Source organism: Triticum dicoccoides, chromosome 1B (genome assembly GCF_002162155.2).
Source record: "Triticum dicoccoides isolate Atlit2015 ecotype Zavitan chromosome 1B, WEW_v2.0, whole genome shotgun sequence".
Taxonomy (NCBI): Eukaryota; Viridiplantae; Streptophyta; class Magnoliopsida; order Poales; family Poaceae; genus Triticum; species Triticum dicoccoides.
Window position 1 is genome coordinate 421377074 of NC_041381.1, and position 7469 is coordinate 421384542.

A 7469-nucleotide genomic window follows, 5' to 3' on the forward strand; every position below is an offset into this window, starting at 1 on the left:
CATCTTTGATCAATGAGCTAGTCAAGTAGAGGCATACTAGTGACACTATGTTTGTCTATGTATTCACACATGTATTATGTTTCCGGTTAATACAATTCTAGCATGAATAATAAACATTTATCATGATATGAGGAAATAAATGATAACTTTATTATTGCCTCTAGGGCATATTTCCTTCACCTTGCTCTATAAATAACCCAATATTCTAGAAACCCTAGAGGAGTCGACGAAATATTCATCCAGCTACCGCAGAGTCCAGAACCACCAGATCCAATCTAGACACCATCACGGATGGGGTTCACCACCGCCATTGGAGCCTCTTCGATGATGCGTGAGTAGTTCTTTGTAGACCTTCGGGTCCGTAGTTAGTAGCTAGATGGCTTTCTCTCTCGCTGAATTCTCAATACAATGGTCTCTTGGAGATCCATATGATCTAACTCTTTTTGCGGTGTGTTTGTTGGGATCTGGTGAACTTTGAGTTTCTGATCAGTCATATCTTTTTGTATCCATGAAACTTATTTGAGTTTCTTTGATCTCTTATATGCATGATCTCTTATAGCCTCATATTTCTTCTTCGATATTTGGGTTTTATTTGGCCAACTTGATCTATTTATCTTGCAATGGGAAGAGGTGCCCGGTAGTGGGTTCGGTCTTACGGTGCTTGATCCCAGTGACAGAAGGGGAACCGACACGTATGTATCGTTGCTACTAAGGATAAAAAGATGAGATCTATATCTATCGCCATAGATAAATGGATCTTGTCTACATCATGTCATCGTTATTATTGCATTACTCTGTTTTCCATGAACTTAATACACTAGATGCATGCTAGATAGCGGTCGATGTGTGGAGTAATAGTAGTAGATGCAGGCAGGAGCCGGTCTACTAATCTTGGACGTGATGCCTATGTAATGATCATTGCCTGGATATCATCATAATTATTTCAGGTTCTATCAATTGCCCAATAGTAATTTGTTTACCCACCGTTTGCTATCTTTCTCGAGAGAAGCCACTAGTGAAACCTACGGCCCCAGGGTCTTCTTTCTCATATATTTGCTTGCGATCTACTTTTTCCTTGCTTTTATTTTCAGATCTATTAAACCAAAAATACAAAAATATCTTACTGCATTTTTATTTATTTGCGATCTATTGATTTAGTCTATTACAATTTTCTCCCGTCCACGCACCATTTTTGGCACCGTTAGCCGAAAGGGATTGACAACCCCTTTAACACGTCGGGTTGCGAGTGGTTGTTATTTGTTTGCATGGGTTGTTTACGTTGTGTTGCTTGGTTCTCCTACTGGTTCGATAACCTTGGTTTCATATATGAGGGAAATACCTACCACCGATGTGCTGCATCATCCCTTCCTCTTTGGGGAAATACCGACGTAGCTTCAAGCGACATCAAAAGGAATTTCTGGCGCTGTTGCCGGGGAGGATCTTCAACATATACCAGGTTCCTAATCACAAATCTCATCTCCTTGCAATTTACATTATTTGCCATTTTCCTCTCGTTTTCCTCTCCCCCACTTCACAAAAATTTGCCGTTTTTATTCGCCCTCTTTTTCGTTCGCCGTTTTCTCGTCAGATCTCATGTTCGCTTGTATTGCCATGTGCCTTCTATATGCTTGCATATTCGCTTGCTAAAAATCTATTGATATGGATCCCCATCCACTTTCTAATCTTTTTAAAAGATCCAATCATGATGAACCAATTGCTAGTGAGTTGAGTGCACTAGATTATCTTTATGAAGTTTTGCTTGAGAATCGTGAATCTGAAAATTGCGATGAAGAAATTTATGAAGTGATTCATGATAGCTCCTTGAATGAAAAGCATGAATGCAATAATTTTACTATAAATTCTATTAATGCCAATTGTGCTAATAATATGCAAAACTCCAAGCTTGGGGATGCTTGTTTTGTCATTTTCGCTACTTATTGCAATGATCATGATTGGGGTGATAATGTTTCTTATGATCTTGAAAATTTATTTAAGCCTCATCATGAATATATTTGCGATAATATTGAAAGTGGGTTTGGAAGAGTAAATAATCCCACATATTTCGAGAGTGTTCAATCTTATGATTTTTTTATGAAAGTGGGTTTGGAGAGGTCATGACTTTATTTGATGATAATCTCACTATTTTGGAAGAGTGTCAACTTTGCATGCATATGGATCATAGAGAGAAAATTTTATATGATAGTTATATTATTGAATTTGATTATGATCCTACATATAATTATTATGAGAGAGGAAAATATGGTTGTAGAAATTTTCATGTTATTAAATTTCCTCTCGTTGTGTTGAGATTGTCAATGTTTTATTCCTCTCCTTTGCATATGCTAGATGTTTCTTGTCTTGATAATTTGTTTTCCTATAAAATTCCTACGCATAGGAAGTATCTTAGACTTAAATGTCTTTGTCACATGTTTCATGATGCTCTCTTTGTGTTTTCATTATTATCTGTTGTGTGAGCATCGTTGAAATATTATGCCTAGCTAGGGGCGTAAAATTATAGCGCTTGTTGGGAGGCAACCCAATGAATAAAATTTATTTTTGCTTTTTGCTTTATGTTCTTGAGTGTTAACACAATTATTCTACTGTTATGATTGTGTTTTTTGTTTTTAGTGTTTGTGCCAAGTAGAACCGATAGGATCTTCTTGGGTGATAGTTGTTTGATCTTGCTGAAAAAGACAGAAACTTTGCGCTCGCGAAATTAATACTAATTTTTTTATCAGGAATAGCTTTTGCCCTGATTCTTTTTGCAGAATATTAATATACAAATTACTCACGTCATCCTATTTTTTTCCGAATTTTTTGAGTTCCAGAAGTTTTCGTTTAAGTCAGATTGTTACATACTGTTCTGTTTAGACAGATTCTGTTTCCTTTGTGTTGTGTGCTTATTTTGATGGCTCTATGGTTTTCTTTGATGAGTTTTTGCCATAGAAAAGTTGGAATACAGTAGACATAATACAAAAAGAAAATATGAATTGGTTTGATACAGCAATTATAGTAGCGGTTTACTTTCTTACACTAACGGATCTCACGGAGGTTTTTGTTGAGTTTTGTGTGATTTAAGTTTTCAAGTTTTGGGTTATCTTACGATGGATGAAAGTAGGATAGAAGAGCCTAAGCTTGGGGATGCCCTGGCATCCCAAGCTATTATCCAAGAATGAGCAACCAACTAAGCTTGGGGATGCCCTGGCATCCCAAGCTATTATCCAAGAATGAGCAACCAACTAAGCTTGGGGATGCCCTGGCATCCCAAGCTATTATCCAAGAATGAGCAACCAACTAAGCTTGGGGATGTCCCCGAGTGGCATCCCCACTTTCTTCTAACGACCATTGGTATTTTACTCGAGACTATATTTTTATCTGTCACACGATATGTGTTTTGCTTGGAGCGTCTTGTATGATATGAGTCTTTGCTTGTTTTATTTTGTGTTTTAAGTCATCAATCCTTGTTGGACACACCTATTTGAGAGAGCCAAAATTATGTCATGACTTGTTAGAATTTCTCTCTATGCTTCACTTAAATCTTTATGAGCAATGGACTTGCTCTAATGCTTCACTTATATCTTTTTGAGCACGGTGTGCTTAGTATTTTTGAAGAAATGCTCTCTTGCTTCACTTAAATTTATTTGAGAGTTAGTAAAATTTTGAAGAAATTCTCTCTTGCTTCACTTAAATTATTTTGAGATAAAAAAATTGTTATGCTCATGATCTTCACTTATATTTGTTTGAGCTTATGAAAAGTAACACATGAAAATTAGTTCCAAAGTGATAGATATCCAAGAAGGATAAAGAAAATAAAAAAAATGTCATGAAGATCATTGGACAAAATAAACTTGATTCTTAGTAATAGTTTTGAGATATGATGGTGTGATATGTGAGTTATGTTGGTGAGTAATTGTGCTCTAGTAATAATATTGGTGTTAAGGTTTGTGATTCCCTATGCATGCACGAAAATCAATAATCATGCAATGAAAATTATATCCTACTTGTGGTGCATTATTCGGTGTTAATTATGCTTAATGCTTGCTTATGAGATTATTCTTTCTTTGTTGGTCGCTTCTCAATCTTTTGCTAGCCTTCATTTTGCACTAAGTATGACCTCTACTTGTGCATCCAAAATCCTTTAAACCAGTCTTGCCACATGAGTCCACTATATCTACCTATATGCGGTATTATTTTGCCGTTCTAAGCAAATTTGCATGTGCCATCTCTAATTTTCAAAATAAACTTCTCTTTTGTGTGTTTGTTTTGCTCGCGAAACAGTAACAGGTGGCTAATATTTTCCATGCTAGTTGTGTTATTCTCAAGATGAGTGTTTATTCACTTGTCATTGCACGAGAGTAAGGCAAAGGTATTAGAGATGCCCAGTCCCGAGATGCAAAAAAAAAGAATTTACTTTGTGTTGTCAAATAATAAATTCTTTGGAAAGTATTGGTGTGGAGGGCACCCGTGGATACGGTTAGCCATGGAAAATGAAAGTATGGTGGAAAAAGGAATAAGCTTTATTTTCTGTTTGGGAACCGCCTATGGCATATCTAGCATGGAAAGTGTTCGGAACTCAGTCATTTTCGTTGGTGGGATGAATACACCTCCCAAAATGTTTTTATCTCTAAGCATTTTGCTTTGAGCTCTGACACCTCTACAATCCCTACTTCCTTCTGCGAAGGGCCCTTCTTTTACTTTATGCAATTTTTATTTTGAAATTTGAGTCTCCAGTTTCTCTTATAAAAAGCACCAATTAGGAGGCAATATGATCGTACTTAAGTATTGGGTGTAGTTAATATTCGGGTGTGTTTCATGAATGGATCAATGTTTGAGCATGATGGGCTAGGGATAACTTATTTTAGCGTTGATATTTTGAAAGACATGGTTGCTTGTTGATATGCTTGAGTATCTAAATTATTGTGTCAAAACTAGACTATTGCTTTGAATCACATAAAATTCCAAATGTCCATGCTACAAAGAAAAGAATATGATATGGCATGATAGACAGCACTCCACATCAAAAAATCTGTTTTTATCGGTTACCTACTCGAGGACGAGCAGGAGTTAAGCTTGGGGATGCTGATACGTCTCCAATGTATCTATAATTTTTTATTGTTTCATGCTATTTTATTATCAATATTGGATGTTTTATAATCATTTTATAGTCATTTTATATCGTTTTTTGGTACTAACGTATTGACATAGTGCCAAGTGCCAGTTGCTGTTTTTTCCATATTTTTTACATCACAGAAAATCCTTACCAAATGGAGTCCAAATGCCACGGAACTGTACGGATATTTTTTATGGACCAGAAGGAAGAAGTTGGGCCCTGGTAGCACCTCAGGGGGGTCCTGAGGAGGGGACAACCCACCAGGGCGCGGCAGGAGGCCCAGGCGCGCCCTGGTGGGTTGTGCCCACCTCGGGTGCCCCCGGACCGCCTCTTTGCTCTATAAATACCCCAATATTCCAGAAACCCTAGAGGAGTCGATGAAATATTCATCCAGCCGCCGCAGAGTCCAGAACCACCAGATCCAATCTAGACACCATCTCGGATGGGGTTCACCACCTCCATTGGTGCCTCCCCGATGATGCGTGAGTAGTTCTTTGTAGACCTTCAGGTCTGTAGTTCGTGTCTAGATGGCTTTCTCTCTCTCGCTGAATTCTCAATACAATGGTCTCTTGGAGATCCATATGTTGTAACTCTTTTTGCGGTGTGTTTGTTGGGATCTGATGAACTTTGAGTTTATGATCAGTCATATCTTTTTATATCCATGAAGGTTATTTGAGTTTCTTTGATCTCTTATGTGCATGATCCCTTACAGCCTCGTATTTTTTCTCCGATATTTGGGTTTTGTTTGGCCAACTTGATCTATTTATCTTGCAATGGGAAGAGGTGCCCGATAGTGGGATCGATCTTACGGTGCTTGATCCCAGTGACAGAAAGGGAACCGACACGTATGTATCGTTGCTACTAAGGATAAAAAGACGAGATCTATATCTACCGCCATAGATAAACGGATATTTTCTACATCATGTCATAGTTCTTATTGTATTACTCCGTTTTTCCATGAACTTAATACACTAGATGCATGCTGGATAGCGATTGATGTGGTAGAGTAATAGTAGTAGATGCAGGCAGGAGTCGGTCTACTAATCTTGGACGTGATGCCTATGTAATGATCATTGCCTGGGTATCGTCATAATTATTTGAGGTTCTAACAATTGCCCAACAACAATTTGTTTACCCACCGTTTGCTATCTTTCTCGAGAGAAGCCACTAGTGAAACCTACAGGCCCCGGGTCTTCTTTCTCATATATTTGCTTGCGATCTACTTTTTCCTTGCTTTTATTTTCAGATCTATTAAACCAAAAATACAAAAATACCTTGATGCACTTTTATATATTTGCGATCTATTTATTTAATCTATTACAATTTTCTCCCGTCCACGCACCTTTTCTGGCACCGTTACCCGAAAGGGATTGACAACCCCTTTAACACGTCGGGTTGCGAGTGGTTATTATTTGTGTGTAGGGGTTGTTTACGTTGTGTTGGTTAGTTCTCCTACTGGTTCGATAACCTTGGTTTCATATCTGAGGGAAATACCTACCGCCGCTGTGCTGCATCACCCCTTCCTTTTTGGGGAAATACCGATGTAGCTTCAAGCGACGTCACTCTCCAATCTATTGATTTAGTTTGGACAACTAGATTTATTTATCTTGCAATGGGAGAGATGCTTTGTAATATGTTCGATCTTGCGGTGCTCAATCCCAATGAGAGAAAGGGACATGACACGTATTGTATTCTTGCTATTAAGGATAAAAAGATGGGGTTTATTCATGAGTGAGTTTACATTGTCTATATCATGTCATTTTGCTTAAGGTGTTACTCCGTTCTTCATGAACTTAATACTCTAGATGCATGCTGGAGAGCAGTCGTTGGTTGGAGTAATAGTAATAGATGCAGAATCGTTTTGGTCTACTTGTGTCGTACTTGATGCCTATATACATGATTATTGCCTTGGATATCGTCATGATTATTTGCTTTTCTATCAATTGCCCAACAGTAAATTGTTTACCTACCGTATGTCATTTCCAATAGAGAAGCCTCTAGTGAAAACTATGCCCCCTGGGTCTATTTCTATCATATATTAAAAATCCTAAAAATACCTGCTGCAATTTTACTTTATTTATTTTATATTGTATTTTGTTCGATCTATCTATCTATCACCGTACAATTTAATCTTGTAATTAACCGTCGAGGGATTGACAACCTTTGTTCACGTTGGGTGCAAGGATTTGTTATTTTATGTGGAGGTGTTGTTAACGAGTTGTTGTGCGATTCTTCTGCTGGATTGATAACATTGGCTTCATAACTGAGGAAAATATTTATCTCTACTGTATTGCATCATCCTCTCCTCTTCAAATCCCAACGCAGCTCACAAGTAGCACCCCTTCCCTAAGTCGCCCCC